Raw genomic sequence first — 23,736 nt, 5'->3', positions numbered from 1 at the left:
TTCTCAGAGGTCCAGACTTAAGGTGGCATCAATGCAGACTCAAAGTGGTCGTCCACTCAAAAGTCATTTACTACTTGGCTGCATACCCATATTTGGTGACATACTGACTTGCTCAGGAAAAAGTTTGCCTGGGCACAATGTTCACATCGAATTGTTCTGTATGCAAAGCAGTGCTCAGAGTTGTTGGGAGTGTTGTTGAGTGAATGTCATTGAGTCAGCCCAGTCACAAGGACACATAGCACAACTTCCACCGTCTGTACAGCACTGACAGTTATGCAGTGGCTGCTCTGATGGATAAGAAATGGGGCTACGTGTTCAACTACCTCCAAACTTGCTAGTATCCATTCAGATTGTGGGAAATGTAGGAATTTGTCTCTAAAAATGTGGGCAATCAGTACACTCGTCTATGAGATCTTTGTAGTGAGTAGACATGATGAAATCCTGACTTCTCTAACTATGTTAACTGGATTGCTGAGTTTGGTGTGACGTCAAACCAAACTCAGAGATTTGACTTCCACTCCACGACCCTACAAGAATAAGTAGGAAGTGACAATGGGAGGATGGCTATATTGCCTTTGCATTTCTTCATATGAATTGATTGTATTGAGTACATAATATTTCTGGATGTAAACTGGAACAATTTTGTTTCCTTGTTACACGTGTTGCGGAATTGAGATAAACTGAATTGAATTGAACCCTGATCCACAGTTATAGCCCACTCTGACGGACTGGCTGCTTGACCAAATACCACTGTAGACAGACGTACACCTCTCATTTTCTAGTTCTTGTTTATTGTGTGATCAGGGTTCCAGAAGAATCAGAATACGCACACAACATTTTGAAGTAGTTCATTTGTATGCTGCTGGATGAATTATCTAAGCATCTATTTTCTTTGTAGTTTTCATTCTATCAAACAACAGAAGAAGAACTGAAAAAAGCATGAAGTCTTTCTTGTGTTGGTCTTATTTCTGGTTTATGCATCCTCTCCTCGCTGTCTCGCACATAAAGAGCTGATGTCTAGTGGGCAGTGGTGTAGATATTCTCAACTTTATCTGTGAATGCATGTGGAATAAACACATATGAGAAAGGAAAAAAAAAAGACAATCTCTCTTCCTCTTTAAAAGATTACATACAAATGGTATATAGAGATATTATATTTTGAATAGTGCTGTCAGTCGATGCATTTTTTTATCAGATTAATCACACTCTAGCTCTGTGCTTAATCACAATTAATCACTATACTTACATTTGTAAGCTCTGTGAATATGCATGTTTTCAAAAAAAATGCTTCAGAAAATGTTTTATTGTCTCAAATCAAATGTGAGGGGATGGTGAGCTACTGACATGATTGGATGCCCCCTGGTCTGTGATTGGTGGGGGTAGCCGTTCTTTGGCCTTCCTCTGCCACTTCTCCCTGTTGCTCTGGCCCCTGACCTGGGGCTGGCCTACTGTCCTGGGAGACGAGGTGGCTGGTAGGTTGTTTTTGGCCTGGTGCGGTGGATCAGGTACCTGGCTGACAAGTGTTGTATCCTGGATGGGGTTTGGCTGGGTGGTTGGCCAGGCTCTGTGGTTTCCTCCTCCATTCACTGCTGTATCCAGGGGTTGTTGGTGCAGCTAGTTTGGACATCTGGACAGGACACGGTTATAAAAAAAAAAATCCCCAAAAAACTGTAATTTCAGATTTTATGCAATTTAGTTTGTGTTATTTTGAATATTCATTTGATAGTTTACATTTCTGTTTGGTTCATAGTTTGTAGATTCATTTTGCACTTTTGTTTGCTTGTCTTAGTTAATGAAAAATTAGACGTGCTTTTCATTTTAGTGATTCAGTTCTTCTAAATTTTAAAGTGCTGATTTTAGAAAAATTGGGATCCTGAGAAATATAAAGAAAGCTTCTGATTAATTTATTAACAAGTATTAGGTTTTCATAATGGGATAGAAAAGGATTAACCTTTCAGATTGAGGTTATTTCATATTGTTCTTCATTGAGGTTGGTTCACCTCAATGAAGAACATACATCTGTTTCTGGCCGTTAAACTGACATGTGCACCACTGGTTGTTGTCTGCAAGCATTTTGTAGTAGGAATCCCTTTGGTAAGACGACATGGTGTGGCAATAAAACTAATTACATAGCAAAAGATCTCTCTTAGTATTTTATTTCATAAATGGAAAATACAATGTACATAGCAAGATTCTCTTGTCCCAGTCATCAGTATATCTGAATGAAGCTCTGACTATCATTAACCATAGAATCTGAACGATAAAACACCACCTCTTTAACCAACTGAAGACCTTCGTATTACTGGTTTACAGATGATTATAGCTTCTACGGCTCTTAGATGAATAGATCGTGTCAAAGAGGAACAATAAATGGAATGATGTGCTCTTGAGTATAAGAAGTTTATCATTGCTGGATTTGTTTATCGTCTTCACCTCATCCTTCCTCCAGGCAGCAGAGTCACGTCTGGCAGCCTAATGGCTTACTATCAGCAGCAGTGAAGTGGCAGAGGACCCACTTAAACACAGGCTGAGCTAAGAAGCGGATCTCCTGTGTGAAGAATGTCTGGCTGTCTTCCCATGTCATGTAGTGGTGCTGATGGGTTGATAAAGGGCTCACCAATGTGACCCCCCTCCCCTTCCTGTCAGATTCACGATCAGTCAGAACTTTTTTTTAAAGGAAACTTTAGGATAATTGTGACAAACTGCCAAGCCCCTATGCATGGGGTTAAATTTCAGTAGGGCAGGGCCTACTTCGTGGCTACAAAAAACAAATAAACAAAAAAGATCCACTGAGGACTCAAGAACCATTTAAAATAATTTAAATTAACAGCCTGGTTACTCCCTTGAGACTTATTTATTTATCATTATCCTTAGTAAGATAAACATGGCACAGAAAGTTTGATGACTTTGGATAACAAGAGGTGATAAAGCAAGCTGTGTTGCTCAGAGATTTGTTCATTGAGCTAAATGCTGTTATGTTTTCAGTTTGTGACAGTTACTGTTGGCTGATTAACTGACAGCTGCTCTCCTTTATGAAAATATCCAGTCTAAATTGATGGCAAAAGGAATAACGTTTATCACAAAACAATGCCCAAATGTAGTGAACTGGTGCAAATAAATACTACATCTGTTTCTTTGCAGAATAGTTAGGAGTAATGACAGACTTCAGTGAATTGAACAGCGGAGCAGCATAAGACACTGAATACACAAAAACCTTCTGACCAAAAGCATGTCGTTAACAGATGATTTCCCAAGCAATGGTTTGTTTTGGGGCCTAATGTATCTGAGCAATGTCAACATCTAGGTTCACATGTCAGTGCTGTTGTATATTTGAACCTTTTTACCCCTTTGATTGATGATACCGACGAATGACATGCTAGACTTTAATTTGTGTCGTCTTTTTTTTTTTACATGTCAAAACAACCCGATACACAGACCATTCCACGTGTTTGAGATTAGTCTAACTGTAGTTAAAATTTAAACAAATAAAAAAGATCTATTTTTTTCTCCCTCAAGGGTGGATTTCACTTTCATTATAATGTGTTTCAGACAATCTTTGATGTCCTCATGCAGACTCAGCTTTCCCACACTCATTTGCTAATTTCCACAGTTTATAAGTTGATTTGCAGCAAAATACTGCCACAGTGGAATTGCACTAATGACCTGGTCTGCCGCTTAACACAGAGGAGGTGAAAGCAATTTTACACTGTGCCCACAGAGACTGTGAATCTAATTTGAAACGTCCTTTGTCTTTTGTTTTTTTTTATTGTTTGGTCCATTTATAAAAGGCACATGGGGATTAGTGGATATCTAAGCAAAGGGAAAGCAGAATTAAGTCAAGTGTGGGTTTTATTCAGATTCATTATTTTTGTCCTTTCCAATTATTACAAATATTTATGGAAAAAAAGTTAGTGATGGAGGTTAAATGAATGATTATTTATATAAAATGTAGCTTGTGAAGGTCAGTTTTACAGACATCTATGAAATTACATAATTGAGACAATTAATGCTTTTTTTTATTAAAAGAAATACAAGTATTTCTTTGTATTTCTTTTAATACAAAGTATTTCTTTGTATTAAAAGAAATACAAGTGTTTTTTTTAAATAACACATTTGTATATACATATATGTATGTATATGCATTTGTATATACATATACATATGTAAAATATACAATCTGCCATTTGACAAAGTTAGAGTAAATCAAATCATGGTCCTTTAAAATGGTAAATGTTTTTTGTCCACAGCATGTACAAAATAAGATGAAGTTCATTATTAAAAAAATCAAAACTTTTCTTATAGTTTGATTTCTTTCAACTTTTCTGCAGGGTAGAAGGGGTGGGGCAGACATACAGTGACATGTATTTGGTAAATGAAAAACACAAAACGGGTGCTACTTTTTGCAACAGTTCTTTGCAAAAGTATTCATGCCACTTAATTTATTTTGCATTCTGCAATGTTACAACCATAAGCATCAATATACTTTATTACATTTTCATATAATTGTCCAAAATAAACTAGTGCATAATTGTAAAGTTGGGCAATGATAAATGTTTTCAATGGAATCATCATTGTCTTGCCACAAGCCATGTAGGGAACCCACTGGTATATCTTGAATTATGTGATCACAAGAATTAAAGATATACCAAAATATAACAATGGCTTTCTTCTTGATAGTTTTCCTATGTTGGACAAATTTGTAGAATGCACAACTAATTGTTTTCTTAAACTGTTTCATTTCTGTTTTCTGAAATTTCACTCATCTGCAGCTGCCTCAAAGATTCCATGGCCCTCTTGGTCCAATCTTTGCTAAATGTTCTCCTAGCCCAGCTTGTCAGTTTAGGTGAATGACCATGTCTCATGTCTAGATTTGCAGTGGTAGCACACGCTTTTTATTTTGGATGATGGATTGAACAATGTCTCCTGACATGTCCAAAGCTTGGGATTCTGTTATATAACCTAATCCAGTTTGAACTTCTCCATATTTTTGGGGTTCCTATGATTTTTGTTTGCTATTGCTCTCTAACAAACCTCTGAGGCCTTCACAGAACAGCTAATACTGAGATCAAATTATATGTATAGTTCCTTCCATCAGGAAAACAGTAAAAATACAAATAACACACTTATAGGACTTTATTTCTGAAGAATTTAGGAAGGTAATGTGTCCTATACCTTCCACCTCTTAATAATGCACTGTGTTTTGCATTCAGTAACTCAGTTAAACTGATTACTGATTACACATGGCAGTAAAACACAGCGTTTACATAGTAACAGTTTTTTGAACCAGACTGAAACTTTCCAGAAATGCAATGCGAGTCATGTCCAACAATAACTTTTACTGCCTTAAATTCTTGAATAATTCTACACTGTGTCATGATATAAAGCCATTTTTCTTTTTATGATAACTAAAATTTGCGTTTGTAATGTAACAAAGCATCAAGTAGTCTTTTTGAAGTACTGTACTATAAGAAGGACGTATGGGTTACTTGCATATTTGCCACGTTAGAAGCTCTCGACTTGTTAAATTTTGAAATCCTATTGTTTTACCAAATAACCCTTTTTTTGTACATCTTTTGTTTTGGGTATGCTTTTTAAGACAGCAATACTAATTCTACTTTTCTTTCAACTGGCTCTACTACTAATTTAGATAAAACTTCAAGATTAACCATAAGAGTGGAGTAGTGGTTTTTGCTGAATGCACAACTCTTTTCCCCCCCAATGAACATAAAAATTTAAGGATAATTTTGAAAGGGTTTGTACATGATTTTATAAAACATTTATGTCGTACCAATACAGCAGAAGATGAAGTGTTGGAAAAAGTAACATGGTGCAGTGTGATTTTTAAAAAATGGTTGCATGTTTTCTGAAATCCCAGCCAGTGCAAATGCATGCACTGCTTTGCTCCTATGTAAACATCAGAAGCAAAACAGATGGGTCTGAATCCAAAGGTCATGTTTGTCATATCACAATTGGACTTATGATGCAGACATATGCAGCGGCTCTTTAGAGCTTATGAGTCATGTTGTCTGGGGTGAGAGCTAAATGTTAGCCTTGCTTGTAATCCGTGGCGTTCAAACCCCTTCGGGAGACACTACATACACTTGGCTGTATAAATACATGAGCACTAACTTCAGCCCCACAGCTCGTTAACACACTGAGCTGCTGCAGTGGTTTGGTTTATGATGAAGGAGGCATAATTTATAGTCAGCATTTTTTTGGATTTTATATTTTAAAGGCAGCTTCCTGGATAGGTAGTATGAAAATGGCAGGTTGATGTTTTGATTATTTAGTATTTTCAAATTCTACATCAGAAGAGAACGGGTTCAACTATATAAAATATGGAGGATTTTAGTCAAGTGTGTTTGTAATGTGTTGCATTTACTTTTCCAATACTGGATTCTATTCAATAAATTAAATATAAGGGAATAAATTATATTCCCTTTGTACAATTCTACATTAGTACACATTAAACACCAGCATGTTTCTGCACTAACCTCTTGCTAAGCATCTGCAGTTCAGGATTTAATCATAATCTATGAATATCCTCAATCCCTTTCACAAGATCACTCCATAATCTGAAAGAGAGGGACAGAAACTCCAAGATAAACTCTGTGGTAATCTCACCGTATTGTGCTGTATTAGATTACAGCACCAAACATTCAGCAAAGCAGACAATTCTACTGTAATATGCAGTTTAAGATTATATAAAGCCTCTCTTTATATTAATAACTACAGCACGCTTTACATAGAAAGGGCATTCAAATATATTTTAAAATTCATTGCAATATACAGTTTTTCATTTAATCAATGGAGTTTTAACATATTACCATGCAAGACATATTTTGGTAGGTCTCAACCCATCCCCTGTGTCAAACAGAGGTTAAGTTAAATGTGGCAGAGTATTAATGTATCCCAGAATTTTGTCTCCAGCTGAATAGGTACAAAAAGTGTCACTATGCTTTATGGTGCTGCTGCTATAAAAGCCCCACATTAGTCTGGATTTCAGAGCAGCAGAGGCGGATCAGTGACACTGTCACTTTTCATGGATCACGAGTTTGGCCCTGAGTTTTTATACATTTCCTCCAGGTGCCCCAGTTTTCCCTGTAGTCTAAAAACATGCAGCATAAGGTTGAGTTGAAGCAATAAATTGTCTGCACATGTGAATCTGTTTTTCCTGGTTGGCCCTGATAAAGACTGACAGGTGTTTCCGTCTTTTTTATTCAATATGTGCTGCAGTAGGTTTGAACTTTATCCCAGCTCCAAAGTAGTAATAAATAGGGGGTATTTTAAATTTGATTTTGTTTTCTCATGTAAGTGTGAAAGACATTCACAATGATAATTTAGCTCCTAGTCTAAAATCTTTGCAGGGTTTGTTATGAACAAAGCCAATACACAGTTCCTTTCAGTAGTATTGCTATGCGTTGAATTTTATAACATTTACCCACATTACAACTGCAAACATAAATGCATTTTATTGTGATTTCATGTGACATACTATGACAATAGTGCATCATTTGAAAATGGAAGGAAAATAATAAACTTTTTTTTTTAACAATTAAAACTAAATTCCAACAGAAACGCAAGTCTTTTGGAGCATATTTGCCCCCTTTTTTGTTTTTTTGCTAAATTGTTCAGGTTTTGTCAGTTTAGGTAGAGGTCATATATTTTGCCCGGATTATCATCAGACTTAAGTTTCTAAGAAATAACTTTGACAGAGCCACTTGATCTAAATCATTCTGTTGTAGATCTGGCTGTGTGTTTATAATTATAATGTTGCTTGAAGGTGAATCTCAGTCCCAGTCTCAACTTTTTTTCCATCTGTAACAGGTTTTCTTCCAGGATTGTACAGTATTTAGTTATATCCCTTTGCCCATTAACTGACTAGATTCCCTGACCCTGCTGAATAAAAACATTCCCTTTGTTGTAATGCTGCCACCACCATGCCTCATGTCCCAGATGGTGTCTTCAGAGTGTGATGTGCAAACTTAATATTCCACCACCCATAACGTATGCAGGCTGAAGATCTCAGTTTTGATCTCATGTACCCAGAACACCTTCCCCCATGTTTGTTTCCCCTACATGGCTTATAGCAAACTAAAAACATGACTTCTGAACAGAACTTCTGAAAAAAAACACTTTTCAGAATTTTCTTTGCAGAAAATCTTAAAAACTATGATTTATTCTCCTTCTGTTTCACACTTACTGACTTTTATGTGTTGGTGTTTTGCATAAAACCCTGCTTAAAAAGATTAAAGTTTGTAGTTTATCACAATTTGAAAAAAATTTATGAATATGCAAGGCACTGTATGCAGAAAGTATATTTGGTTAAAAACAACCGAAAAATATGTTTTGTAATTAAGAAAATAAAGTCCTGAGGTAAATAATAAAAGCTATTAGGTTTCGATTGTTTGTACAGATGTACCAAAGTTATATTAATGCTCTCTGGCTAATAATACTAAAATGCTTAGCCATAAAGTGAGGGATTGAATACCAAGTAGAACTGTACAACTTAGACTTGATCATTATTAGCAGAAAGTTGAAAACAAACTGCCTACTGAGAAATTTCCAACACCACTCTCTCAAAATAATTATTATTTCAACCTAATTTTTAGCACCCTGATCTCTTCATTTTTATTGTAATGAATAGTATGTTTACTTTTCAAGTATGTTTCAAACTATTTGATTTTTCCTAATTTATGCTGATTAACTGCTTTCTTGGTAATTACACTGAAGTAATTACAACATAAATCAAATTCCTTGCACAAAAGTTTAATTTCAGCACTGATTCAGTGACAAAGATGACACTTTAAAAACCAGATGAGTAATGTTCAGATTCAACAAATCCATCTTAATCTGAAATATTATTTAAACTGAGCTGAATTTATCGCGACATAGAAACTAAAATGAGGGATTAGTCTCCTTTGATTTATGTTTAGGAGATCAGATGGGCATTTTTGGAATAACAGGATCTCACTGGGGGGTCTAAGTGCACAAGAATCCATTCATCTGTTGGTCTATCTAAAACTATCAACTATCAAAAAGGGAATCTGTGAACAGGGCTCATCTACATTCCCCTGACATGTTTCCAGAACCCTGCAGGATTGAACAGTACATAAGGAGCCATAAATGATTTTCTTAGCACTGCTGGTCCCGGCTGTGTTCAAGGACATGACCAGAGAGTAAGAGATAAAGGCAAACACATTTTACATCCCCCAGAGTCAGGATAACATGAATGACATTCTACAAGTTGTTAGCCTGGGTAGCACAAAATAAGGGAACATATAATGTTTCTTTATTTCTTTATTGCACATTCATATACAATAGTTCGATCCTATTTTTACATCAGTATGCACCTCTGTTGAAACGTTACAGAACTCCCTTTTGTAATTTCTCTATCAATTATTAAAACAGGTCATAGATCTATTACTTCCCGAGATATTGACAATACCTGCCCTTCACGAGCACCACCCTCCCCGTTTTCAACCTAATTCAACAAATCTAAATTGGAAAACTGCTAAATAAACTTTTTCATGTAATCAAGTACATATTTTATTCATGTAATGATATACAATAAGAGTCAAATCCTCCCTTTGTCAGCAGTCTCTGCGTCTGAGGGTACAAACAGAACATCGTGTACGTGAATAGTCAAACAGTATTTGCCAATAAATACAAGGAAGGTTCTCTAAATGTAGGACATCCAGAAATGCACATTTCTCCTTATTTATGATGCATATGTTCTATCTTAATTACAGAGGACATTCTTGGCCTACTTCTGAGTGGTTTTTGGCGGCACCAAGCACACACTGATGATGAATTCCCCACCATCCTTGACAAACAACTCGACCAACTTTGATGGCAGTCACTCGAAGACAGCTAAGCTTCTCCAAAAAAAGCAAAAAACTGTCAAGTTTGACTTGTATGAGGAATGAGCAGGAGCCGAAATTGTGCTGCAACAAAAATATTTCACATCCACTCTAACGCATTTGAAAAAACAGCCACACTCTTCGCCAGTGGGGGGATTATGACTGTCCATTTGTCTTAGCTGGACCACCACTGTTATAAAGATATTCCTTCTCTCTATGCATGACGTTGGTGACTGCCACAAGTCATTTGTCTCTAGTAACTGGTTTACAGGAAGCCAGGACCCCAGTTCCAGTTGTCAGCTCTAGTGGATAATACATTATTGCTATCACTTGCACTTGTTTAATTGCATCCATGTATGGGGTCTGGTATGATATCCTTCAACGCATATCCATCAAGGGCAACTTTAACCAAGGTCTGTATTACTGTGTCACATAATCCGGTGTTTGACAGAATATGTGAAAGAATATTTCAGCAATAACTTGGGAAACAGTGTGGTATCTTGACAGCTAATCCATTAATACGGTTTATCACACCCACAGAATATAAAATGAATTCTTTGGGTTTTTCCTGAGCTGCGAATGAATAATGAGCAGCACATATAGATATGTCCTGAAAAGCCTTTGAAGAGCAGTCTCTTTTCTTCAGAAGGCTGATTTTGATTTTAACTGTGGTATTTACGTCGCACATCATTTAATTGCCTCACATGGGTTTTTGCAATAAATTACATAGTTACCTTTGTAGAGCATGTAATATCTAATATTTCTAACCCAAAGGATGATGGAGAAAAAAAAAAACAAACAGATTTTTTTTATTAACTTAGATACTGTGAAAAGTGATGTAAAACTGTTTGCCCCCTTGCAGATTTATTTTGCTTTTGATTTTTGTCACAGTTAAATGTCAGATTATCAAACAAATTTTCACATCAGACAGAGATAAATAAACTACATGGAAATAACATTTTTCAAAAGACAAATTTATTAAGTAAAAAGTTTATCAAAACCAATCTGATTCAAAAAAGTTAAAACCTTCTCTGTATTGCTAAATCATGAATTAATATTGATTGACCACATCTTTTAAAGTTGAACTTCATTAGATATATCCAGGTTAAATTACTGTCAGACCAGTTTAATTAACAACTTCACCTGTCGGGTAGCATGAAGAAGGCTAAAAGATCTTTTAAAAGAACACATCTCTAAAGAAATAATAAATAAAAAAACGTGTGTTAAAATGGTAAATGGCTTGTACTTGGATAGCGCCTTATCAAGTCCAGAAAACTCCGAAGCACTTTACACTACATTCAGTCATTCACTCATTCACACACACATTCACACATTGATGGTGGCAAGCTACTGAATAGTAACCACAGCAACCCTGGGGCAGTTTGATAGAAATCTGACAAATATGGCCTAAAGTATGGGGCGACTTAAAATTATTCAGGAGGGAAAAGTGGGTCAAAGTTCCTTCATGTGGAAGCAAGACTTATTGGCAGTAGTTACAAATGATTGATAACTGTTTCCACCAAATGTGTAAAGGCCAATTATCAGCTTTAAGTTTATCTTATTTTTGTTTTTTAAACAGAGCCATTTTAGTTTTGATGCAGTTTTTCCTCCAATGAATGAACTAATCATTTGAAAACTGCATTTTGTATTTACTCACGTTATCGTTCTCTGTGATGAAATTATTTGGCATTCAGTTAAGGACAGGCCATCTGGTTTAACAGGCGATACCCGGTGGATTGACACACAGTTTTGGGCCTGGGGTTGCCATAATTTACCTCAGAAAATATATTACAAATCATTTTTATTGACTGCAACAGCCCATTAGTTGACTTTCTTGAAGGACAGTAGGCTAATCTGATGCAGTCTCTCAGCTCCCTCAGCCTTTGTCCAAAGTTAAGTATTGCGGTTGCAACTTCTCCACCTCATGTTGTCCATCACTTTTTGCTATAAACCCCATGGTGAACTTTTTGCCCCCGTTTGCATGCAAAACTATTTTGTTGGCATGAGAAACTATTGTGTCAGAATTTCGTGGGTGTGTTTGTTTATGCAGAAAACAACTCAACTACTCAACTTCCAGAAGCTGGTTTTTCAGCCAGAAAGCAGGATGGATAGTTTTGAGGAGGAATTGCCTGAGGCAATGCAGCAAGTCCCACTGAGACCTTCTGTCCTTTTTTTTTTTTTTTTTTTCTCTCTTTGGCTTCCGATGGAGAATACAATGAGCTCATTAATTGAAGGGTGTGTCCAAAAACGAACTTCTCGTAACTACATAAGCCATGCGGCCTGCCAGTGCTGGGTCCATAAGTCCCTCAGGGATGCCTTTCATTGGTTTAGACCTCATAAACATTCTGTGCATTTGGAAACTTACTGTACTGTATGCTATTGTTTTGTGTTGTTGCTAACAACCAGCTGAATGGTCATTTAGCCCTTGGCCTTTAAAGACTGACTGTAATAATGCAACTTTCATCACTGCATCATTTAAAGGACACAGATACTGTCAATGTAAATTTTTAAAAAATGTCTCTCTGTTCTCTTGACCTACCTAGCCTATATTTTCCTACCCTTAAGGCATATGTGTAGTAAATTCTCTTTCCCTGATGTGAAGTTTACAAATTATTTTTCTCTTCGCCTGTGAGTTTACTAAATATTTCTTAATATTATATACGAGTCGGTATCAGATGAATCTAAGTTACCTAACCTTAATTCTGTTTTCTGTCATCCTCAGAGCACCAAGGTCCATGCCGCCTTTGTTTCAGCATATGTAAGTACAAAGTAAGCTATTATCGCTCTGTTTACCTAATCATTATTTAAACTATACCTTAACTGATCTATGTTCTCTTTCTTTCCTTTGGATGTCCTTTCATCCTTTTTTCTCTTGCTTCTCTCTCTCATGCTCTCTTTCATCTTCTCTCTGTTTTTCATACTTTGATGGGGAACTCTTTATTTTACACAGTTCTATGTTCTTACTATGCAGATAATTGGGTATTTGTATAACCAGTATATTTTTATAAAACACTGAAAAGACATCTTCACCACTGTTTCTTTGACAACAACTTTTACTGTAAATGGGATCTGTGAGAATGTGGCCACCTCTCCCAAGATGAAAGTCTCTTTTTTACTTGAGAAAAATATAATTTCTTTTTAACATGGTTACTCTCTTCAACACAATGCACACACATTTATCCTCAGGTATGTTGGGTGCCTTTCCATGTTGTATTAATAATCATGGTGGGCAGCCATTGCCAAAAATGCAAGGGCCATTTTTTGGTCCAAGTTCACCTGTGTTGAAGATCTTAGACATGTAAGCATCACAAAAAAGCTTAGATTTATTCAAATAAATTTTTTTTTTAGAGTAGAATTTCTGTCAGAGCAGTGCCAAGATGTTGAAACATCAGGCTACTGTTTCCTTCTGTTTGCTTTGGTAATTTTTGAATTACGAATCATTGCACCCCCTCCACCCCCCAAAAAAAACAAAAACAAAAAAAAAACAAAGAGAGAAATGCATATGAGATAAGCTTCTTATAGCACTGCATACATAACACACATTTTTATTATGCATGTAATTTAAAGACGGGTCGATGATAAAACTTAGAATGTGTAGGCATTGCCAAATCCGTCTTACATTGCCACATGCCCCAGGACATATCAACTGTGTCCCAGTAAAACTCCAAACTCACTTCAATAAGAAAGTGGTCACTATTAAATAATAGTGTGCCAAAAGGTCTTTGTTAAACAGTCACAAGATACTCAGTCCATTAGGAATGAAGGCATGAATAAGAATGATAATACAAAAAGGCAAACATATAAACCCGCCTTTTGATGCCAGCATTTTTAAAAAGTGCTTGATAAAAATCTACTTTTATCAAGCACTTTGTAAAAGAATCTTTGTACATGTTTGCTTGTGCAGAATGCAAAAGCTGTGTTTGCATTTACATTTCACTTTTCTTGCCAATCAGTAAACAGGTTTACTGCAGTGAACTCTGAATGACTTGAAATACACTTGTACCACTTAGAGTCATAACATATCGCCTTTGAATTTCAGATTAGTTTTTTACAAGCATTGCTGCAGTATGATGCACAGGGTAAAAATCATCTCACAAAGCAAAACCCCTATTTGTCCAACATGGCAGCACTCAGGGCAACAGCTGGTGTATGACAGTTGACTTCCCTTTGCTTTACATAATGTAAAAATAAACAATCAAAGCTAGACAGATTTTTTTTTTTCACTGATTTGTTACATCTAATATTAAGTTGGTTCAAATAAAACATTTTTCAGTGTTGGGTTTATGTTGGAGCAATGCAAAATGTTGAAACTTTCTGTTTGCTGTGGTCATTTTTAATTAACAAATCATTACATCCACAATAAGATTATTTAACATTCATAAAAAAAAACAACTAAAAACTTGCTTCTCTGCTTTCCAGCCTTATGTTGATTGTTTAAATAGAAACAAAATAAACTTTTAGTTTCACCAAGGTGGATATTTATTCAGGTAACAAAAATATAAGAGAGAAAAATATACTACCTTCGTATTTGCTGACACTCCCTATCCTAATCTCTACTTGAGAGAGAAATAAAGCCACATTTTGAGTTTGCCACCTAACTCGATCGCTCCCTGGATGACTAATGTGTTGCCAGGACAGAAGCTTTGCAATGTGTGCTGAGATCTCCCGAGGCCTTTGTGGCTCTCACATGCTGGACATCCCCATTGAGACAGTAAAGAATAGGTGGTCACTAGGTGCGGACACAATGAAACAGAATTCAGGGACGAGAACAATTGATCGAGCTGTCAGTGGTTGACAGAAACTGTAATTAATGATATTTTCTATTTTCACAGAAAAGAATACGCAACTGACAGAAGCATTATTAATGAGCGCAGCCGTGTTGAGGGGAATAATGGCAGTTTATTAGCAGCAAGACAGATTTAACAGACTTTTCTCAAACAAAAGCTTTAGACACATTGAAAAATGGAGACAATCTGCCTTTAAGTTCTGATGGGAGAAAACGTTGAATACAACAAAAATGTCTGTATTGTGATCATATCTTTTTTTCCAAGTGAAACCATCTGCTACAAAAGTCGATAATGATATAATTATTTTTTGAGAGTACAATCACTTGTAAAAAGTAAAAGTTAAAAACAAAATATCACCACGCTTTCCTTTAGTAATCATTGCATTTATTTCCAAAACTGTATGTCAGACATACCGTATGTACTAAGTTAAAACCATACACATCAACATTTCTCTCACTGGCTTTCAATAAATCAGACTAAACATTTCTTATTTTAACCTGATGCAATTGTTTTTGTATACTAAACACAGGACTTGTACACATGACAAAATAAATAATAAATTGGGACAGGACAATTTGTTGTAACAGTGAAGAAGGAAGGTAAAGCTTGGGCACAAGTAGGTATTTCAAATGGACAGGGACATCAAGTATACCTCCAAATTAATCACAAAGTAACTTAAGAGCAACACAATCAATGTTTTGGAGAGGCCATCACAAAGCCTCTCAGTTGCATTGTACATCAGCCAAGAAATTAAAACTTTGAAGATCTTTCAAATGGAAATTACCATTATCATACTGCTAAATTGTTACACAGTGCAAAAGGATAACAAAGTCTGTGTTTTTTTTTTCTTAAAGCTCTGTCTCATGGCAAATTTGCAAGCTGAGCTCTAAAGCTGTCCCTAAGCAAGATGGCCAACAAACCTGACTCAGCTACGCTAGTTCTGTCATAAGTAATTGATGAAACTTCCTTCATATTGTGGAGATTATAGGATACCTAAAATGCTTGACCAAAATTCTACAGTTTAAAATGGTATGGCGTCAAATACTAAGGAAATGTATGTAAAGTTCTGACACTGAGCAAGAATCTCTAAAAAAAATGCTGTGCTCGTAATTCTGGGATTTAGGAAATATAAATATTTTTGGTAATCTCAAGTGACATAAAACAAAGATACTTCTGTATAATTAGAGATTTGGTGTCCTTTTCATTGAGTAACCCTTAATATCAAGTATCAAATCTATAAGTGTAACACTTCCGTTTGTTAAAGAGGCTTTAGTAATGAAATGAAATACATACTTCTGATTTACATAACATACCAGTATATTGTAAGGTTTATATTTGTATATTTTGTAATGCTTTACATAGCAGTGCACAATCTAAACAAAACTTTTAACCTGTGTGTTTTGCTTTTGGATTTATAGACATTGTCTTATTAATACACGAACCATTATGACAGTAGGTTGCACTCACCTGTCTAACTTATCATACTGAGAAACTGTGCAATTACCCTGAAATGATCCCATTTCTCCTGGTGATATCTCATGGATTTAGGCAAGGAATAACTATTTTTGAAGTAATGTGCATAATGGCAATATCACCCACAGGGGAAAAAAGATTTGTGCAGCATATTCTGGCAACAGTTACTTCTCTGCCTCATTCATTCCATCGGACTAAAATATGACTTCGACATGATACTACAGGCTCATGCCACTGAATAGACATATTAGATGATTTCCAGCAATGAAATTATATGATATCTCCATCATCCCCTCTCCCTCAAACCCTATATTCAGCTCTAGTAATTGATTCCCATCCAACAAGTTTGACTGCATTATGTTTGTTTGAAAAGTTAAAAGAATTCGGCTAATTTCTCCCCAACCAGGCAGTACTTAACCAGATTAGAGTGGCCACTTCAAGCTTTGTTGATGCATCCAAGCAAGGCAGGGTAGCCCAGCTGCAAAAGCTGATCAAAAGAGAGAGGGGGAATGTGATATTACCATCAAGTGCTCCAGCGAGTAACTCAGACAAAAACATTGAAAAAAACATCATTCTCAGACAACTTCCTTCGCCCATGTTTGGGAGTGAATATGTCTGTTTGTCAAGCAGCTGTGTGCATCCATACATGGCATTGATTTGCACTTTATCCAGTATTATAAGGCAATTCCTCTTTTCCCTTTTTTCTCTCCCACCCCTTATTGGTAATATGCTAATGACATCCGCTGTGATTAGTGATTTTCTTCTAATCTTTATTCCGTGGTGGCCTGAGCAATCACAAAGGTACAGCGTCAAGATTTGCAACAGCGAGCTTCTTCTGACTGCTATTCCCGTCTTGTCCTGACTTGATTTCTTTTGAATAATGACGAAGAATTTTGATTTAAAAGGCCACTGTTTAGCATGTCACTGTGTATTTGTAAATCCAGGAAATACACCCTAAGAAGGGAGAGTCATGACCAAACCTGTTTGAGAATAGCTTGTTTAAGAAGGAAGTTCATGTTTCATTGCTAATACTTAGGAAGGAAAAGCTTTGCAGTTGAATATGGTAAGTTGGTACTAATTCTTTCTTTTGCCTTTTGAAATTATTCATTGAATTAGCTTTTTATAACACAGATAGAGTATTTATTTTTAAGGTGCCCTTCACAGGGAAGCTTTCATACATTCAAAATAGCCTTATATGTTCAGATATGACTGTCATGTTTTATCTCATTTCAACATTTTTGGTTATTAAAGCTGATGTAACAACTGATTTGCTCGGGTTTGACTAACAGGCTTTAGTTTACTGTATACTCATCAGGAAAATCTACAAAAACAACAACAACAAAAAAGACGACTGTAACCTGCAGGGAGTTTTGGGGGGGCTCCAGATAACTGTGCAGGCCCATGCTGTGTTGCAGTTTTTCAACCCAGAATCTGAAAAAATTGATTATTAGATTATTCCTGTTAACTTTTAACATTAAAGGCCAAAAGCTATTTTACTCAAGCTCCACTGGTAGAAAGTCAATTTAAATTCATGCTTAGAACATTTAGTGAGGCATCATTACAAAGTTCAGCCCACCCCTTCCCACCCTCTAAGCCAAGCTAAGCCCTGGAAAGATGGCTTTTTTCTTCTTCTAATAACTGAAAAACTTTCATAATTTTTCTGACCAAGTCCACTCTCTGAATGGAAAGACAACAGGGTGCAGGTGCTGGGATGAATTTGCATTAAAATGCACCTGGAATCCTCCCCCTATCTCCACCTAATTGGCACCCACCTTATTTTGGCTTTGAATAGTGCACACCATCATCTGCATTGTCTGGGGAGGAAATATAGGTGAGTTAGTGGCTAATCGGCCAGAACAATGCAGGCAATTCAAGAGAGGCCATGAAGCAACTCCAAATCACTGTCAATTATAGCTTAAATTTATAAAATACTGCACATTTCAGCAATGTTTTAATTTTGCTCGAGAGGATCTGCATCGCGTTAGGTAGAAGAGCAGACAGTAGGTCCAAAAACATTCTAATTGTGAGCTCTGTCTCAGTGACAACATGGGGAGTGATCTAATGGTGAGTCATCATAAATGTTTTTACCAAAAGTATCTACCTGTGCTCCTGTCCCCTGCTTTGTATAAAGAAAATATGTGCCAAAAAACACAAACATAAGGCACTTGACAGGAACCACTGAAGACTGAAGGAAACAAATGGGTCAAGTGTTTATGCTAGTTTATGCAAACCACATAAGAATCACTGGTTTCTAGAGGCTTTCCAAACAGAGGGTGTGGCATTAGTCCCACCTCCTGCAGAAGTGAAAAAGGCCTCCTGCATCTATTTGTGGAATAATTCTATTACACTCATGCAGGTTTGTCCTCTCCTTAGTTGGACTGTAGCTCATCTCAGGGACCAAATGTGCTAATTAAAAAAGAATGAAACGCAGTACTGTACATAAAAACAGACAAAAAACAAGTTCAAGGTTTCAAACAAGAGGCTAAAATCATAGAAAAAAAACATTTATTTTTTGACCAACCTTCCTGACAAAGGTTCACATAAGATACAGTTAAGATAATGTTTGACTTTTAATAATGCATTTGCATAGTTATTTTCTCTAGGGTTTACTGATAATACAGCAAACACTGCTAGTGATTTTTAAAAATAGCAAACGCTGTTTTTATTATTCACTGAATTCTTGTGTCCTTCTTAAAAAATAGTCTAAATAAAACATGTAAACCCCAAAAGGAGACAAAAATGATGCCAGTGAGCAGTGTATGTAAATTTCAAACCTTCTTTTTTTTCCGTAGCCTCGCATGTAATTTTTATATATCTCTTTTATTAACACTTTATTCTAAATGCTATGCATTAAATATCAGTTACATTGCTCCGTACATTTTCAAAGTTATTTATAAGAGGAGAGTCTTTGAGAAAAGAATCCATAGCAGAGTATTGACCTATTGATTAATTAAAGCCCACAAATAATTACTATTGAAAATAAATTATTTGACTACAGGAAAAGTTTAGGCTGGGCTCTTTATCCTTCTGATTTTGTGTAATATAGAACACATAAAGATGCATAAATAAGTGTTGAGAATAGAGAATACCATTATGAGGCCAAAAAAATCTTCTCAAGTTTAATTTTCCCAGTCACTTCTGCAACTAGTGGCATGTCATGACTCTTTTGAGGGTTGAAAAATGGTTTTAGTTAAGTGCAGGAAGTATTATGTATAGCTCAAGGCAAAGAGTTCTGTTGAGTTATAGCAGACGATTACCCACAGCTCTGGTCCGGGGACTACATGGGGTATTTGTTTACACCAAAGGAAATGAAACTATTTCCATTTAACTGCCCTGATTATTGGCCTCCTATGCTGGATTCCTCAATACATGTGAAATGCTTCCTACTGTTACAATGGGTATCGCTGCTTTAACCACAGCATATGAAGGAAAAGGGACCTCTGAGTGAAGAAATACAAAAAGGTGTATATTACATGAAGCGCTGAGGAAGAATCCTGTTTTCCATTATGTCTTCATAACTGACTGACTTTTTTGCCGGGGTGCTGGTACAATTAGATGTTCCACTTCTCAGTGTGTGCCATATCATGCTTAGGTTTCAAAGAATCAAGAAACACTATCTCACTCCACTTTTGCTGGACCTGTGCTTAATTTCACTTTCTTCATCTAATAGAGTTTTTCGTTTTTTAACGCCATGTGGTTTGCTGTAATCTGAATCAAAATAATGAACTACAATGTTCAGCAGCGAGAAGGGAACAAGAGTGATGTTTTATCACTAGTATGACTGGATTTTTATCTTTAAATTTAACAAGTTAATCTATGTTGTAGAAGTCATTTGTGATTTAGCTGTGCATTTATGAAGTATTATTGCTAAAGGCATATAGGGACGAATAGAAATTGAATTGTAGCTAAAAAGGACTTTCCAGAATCAACCCTGAAAACATATTTTAACTACATTTATCTGCAGCACTGACAAAACAGAGCTGACCAAAGCTCCATATCTTGATTTCCAACATCCATATATTACCTCCTCTGCAGAGTCAGCACAAGCCCTGCCAAGAGTGAGTACTGCATAGTGCTATGAGAGAGCTGGGAGAGGTGGAGTGGCAGGCTGTAGATCCGATGTAGAACCATGAGGTTGATCCACCATCATCTGATGTGCCATCTCATTCTCATGTATTTATCTTAGCAATAAGTGTGAGCCCTTTACGAACTACACACGGATAAGAAGACATTTTGGCTCTCTTGAATTTTAATACCCTCTTAAAAAACAAATTGTCAAAATGCTTTTACTTACAGACATACTAGATTATTATTATTATTATTATTTTTATAGAAAATTGCAGCAACAATATTGAGTGCAATTAACTCATTGTTTCCACCCACTTCTTTTTTTAACTGTCTGATGCCAACATTATCCCTATGCTTTAGCATTTTGGTCTTTGAGATCTAGAGTTTTTGAAGGAACTCATCCATATTTAAGGAAACATGTAAATACAAATAATAAATAATGAATGGATTTACTACTCGAATAAAGGATAGTGAAACTTGATCCACATTCTGATTCGGCAATGATGATTGTGATTTTTTATGCTGTGCATCTCTAATTCATACCTTGCCAAAATATTTATGCCAAATTTGAACTTTTTTACATTTTGTAACATTTCAGCAACAAACTTCAATGTTCACTGCCTGGCCAAAAGATAAGTCACCACCTCAATTTAACTGAGCAATTAGGCACGAGTTTCCTATTTGGTAGTTATTGCATGGACAACTGTCTTCTAGCTGGTGAGTTATTTAACATTAGACGATGCAATGAGTAGCTTCTCATTTTGTAGAAACATGTAAAAACTCACATCTTGTGGTTGTGAAAAGGATGTTAAGGGCTCTGCATAGTCATGCAGAACTGATGAAGTCTGTTCTCATTGTTGCACTATGTGATGAAAATTATGCCATTTTGTTCTCGGCTTCATGTCATCCGCTCACAAGTGTTCAACTTGCTGGGTCTTGTGGACATCCAGAAACCAAGTGACCGAGCATCAACATTTCAACTTTGGTTTGACCATGCTGAGCTCTTATACCTGCTTAAGAAAATGAAATCAAATCGAAGAAAAGCAACAGTTGAACACATTTACCCTCTTCTAGAGTGATAGGCGCATCAGAGTAAGAAGAGAGGCATAGGAAGTGATACACCCATCATGCCTTGTGTCTATTGTAACAGCCAGTAGGGACAGCGCTCTGATCTGGGTTTGCTGAATTAGGTCAAGTCCAGGGTCAGCAACATTAATAGGTCAGCTAACGACCTGAATATACTGGATGACCAGGTTATTTCATCAGTGTATTGTTATCACCCTGATGACATGGAGATGTTCCAAGATGACGAGGTCAAACTTTTATTGGACTTTTATTTAATTGTAAACAAGTGATTTAGGGAGGATTAGACATCACTTTTCACACATAGATCATCTAAGAAAGAGTTTGGACCTGAATCCCATTGATAATCTTTGCAATGTTCTAGAAAAGGCTTTGCTCAGGGTTGGAGTCTCTCATCACCTATATAAGATCTTAATGCAACAATGCATATAAATAAGCCTTGCGACATTGCATGAGCATATCATAGTAAAATACTAATAAAATCCATGTGCAAATGTTCAAGGTGTATAAAAAAGTTTTTGCAATGTATTGCATGGATTATTAGTTTCTGAGTTCAAGGTGAGTGTGTGTATCAGTTATTTTTACGAGTCTCCCATAGAGAAGATCCACGATAACTGTAAATGAAAAACACGTCAGTACTTTGCTTCTGTGATTTTGCAGCACAGCGAATGAAACAAATCAATATAAAGGCATTGACTGTTTAGAGAAAATGGGGTCTGTGCTTTGATATGCACACAAAAGAAAGTTATATTCTAAAGACTCATCACAGCCTATCATTGTGGTCCATGATTGAGTAGTAAGACCCCAAAAAAAGAAAGTAAAATCATCAGCTTGCCTCTACAATGTGAAATTGTTGCCCCTGTAGTGCTCTCCCCACCATTACTTTAGGCACAGATGCCTTATCCAATCAGCAGCTGGTGTGCTGTATATTTCCGTTAATAATTCACATTAGCCTGTAGCCCTACATAATATCAGATGATTGCTTGTCTGTTATGCTATATGATGAGAAGTGTTCAGGGCTGCTAATGTGAGACGTCTCTGTTTACAAATTTGATGGATGGCCTCCCTGATAGAACCTGAGTTACGTTCAGGGGTGTCACAGGAAAAAGATGACAGATGGGCCCAGCTGTTAAAGATATCGACACTTTGACCAGACCATGGAGACATTAATCACAGTGTGGCTAACCGGCAGTGAGGGGAACGCTTGACTTCTCTTTTTAAGTCACGAATTGTGACGGGATATATGCTAGATAATGGACCATTCATTGATCAAAACGCTACGAATGCTACATTGGAAGACAAACAAAGATGATGCCTTAAACTGTGAAGAACCAAAGCAACCCACACAACTTGTATCATGATTAACTGTCACAAGAGATTAGAGGGTGGTAATAAAGATAAACGGGGGGTTGCTGCTGCTGTAATGTAATATCAAGTGATGGCAGATATCCAGAAGTCAGTGTCAGGATAAAAGAGAGGACACTAATGGCTCTTTTGGATCTTCTGTGTCAGTTGCATCATGTTTTCATGGTAATAAGACACAACTGGTACTCGTAATGAGAGTGATTGCCATGTTTCTGTAAAATGAATCTCAATAGAATAGTTATCCCTCCAACAGTTTCACCTTGTACTTGTGTTTGAGGATGTTTATTATTGGTATGATGAATTCTTATGGCAGTTTTATGGCATCTTTAGAAGTTGTATAATTAGGTTCAGTAATATCTGTCTGTGTTCCTAGCAAACACTGAGCAGGAGATTGCTCCTGCATATAGCACAAAGGTTTCAGCTTTCTCATTCAACAAATAAGCACAATTAAGCTTGTGGCACTGCTGACAAAAATATATATTCTTTATAGGAGAATGGAAGGTTGATGATGATCTAAAATGTGTGTTTTAGAGTTACAATTGAAGTTGGCTATCACAGTTCTGAATATTTGTTCCTTAATCAAACTAAGCTTTTCCTCATTTAGGTCAGATAATAAGAGCAAATATAGTTCTATTTACTAAATATTAGAATAAAGAAAATACAGAAAAACATTTTGGTATCTCTTTTTATTGTACTTTTTTCCAATTCGAAAGTTTAAATAATTTTCATTAGTATCTTCGACAAATAAATGTTAAACTTTAGGTGCTTTAGGTGAGATCGCTGGGTATATGTCTATAATCTTTTCACAGTAGATTGCTTAAAGTTTGGCCCATTCCTTCTGCTAGAAGAGGTGTAGGCCTGTAAGCTTTTGAGAATGCTTTACTCACACACGTTTTCAGCTTTGCCTAAAGACTTTCTATGGGACTGATATCAGTGATGGACACTCCAAAACAGATTTTTTTAAGCCAATATGTAATTAAATTTTATGTTTTTGACTTAGGCCTACTGTCTGTCTGTACATCTGAAAGATGTACTTGTGTCCAAAGTTGACCTCCCTGGCTGATATCCTGCATAATATTTCCACATACAGTTCTCTA

The 23,736-nt window shown here is 36.3% G+C and overlaps 1 long non-coding RNA gene across 1 annotated transcript in view; it reads right to left on the bottom strand.

The window, feature by feature from the left end:
* LOC116725295 (uncharacterized) overlaps positions 1 to 23,736 on the bottom strand; it is a 48,700-nt gene that overhangs the window by 5,619 nt on the left and 19,345 nt on the right. Inside the window, exon 2 of the long non-coding RNA XR_004340374.1 lies at positions 1,510 to 1,627. This is a non-coding gene — a long non-coding RNA (uncharacterized LOC116725295). The remainder of the gene's footprint in view (positions 1 to 1,509; positions 1,628 to 23,736) is intronic.

Source organism: Xiphophorus hellerii, chromosome 9 (genome assembly GCF_003331165.1).
Source record: "Xiphophorus hellerii strain 12219 chromosome 9, Xiphophorus_hellerii-4.1, whole genome shotgun sequence".
Taxonomy (NCBI): domain Eukaryota; kingdom Metazoa; phylum Chordata; class Actinopteri; order Cyprinodontiformes; family Poeciliidae; genus Xiphophorus; species Xiphophorus hellerii.
This window is presented reverse-complemented; position numbering and strand designations above follow the sequence as displayed.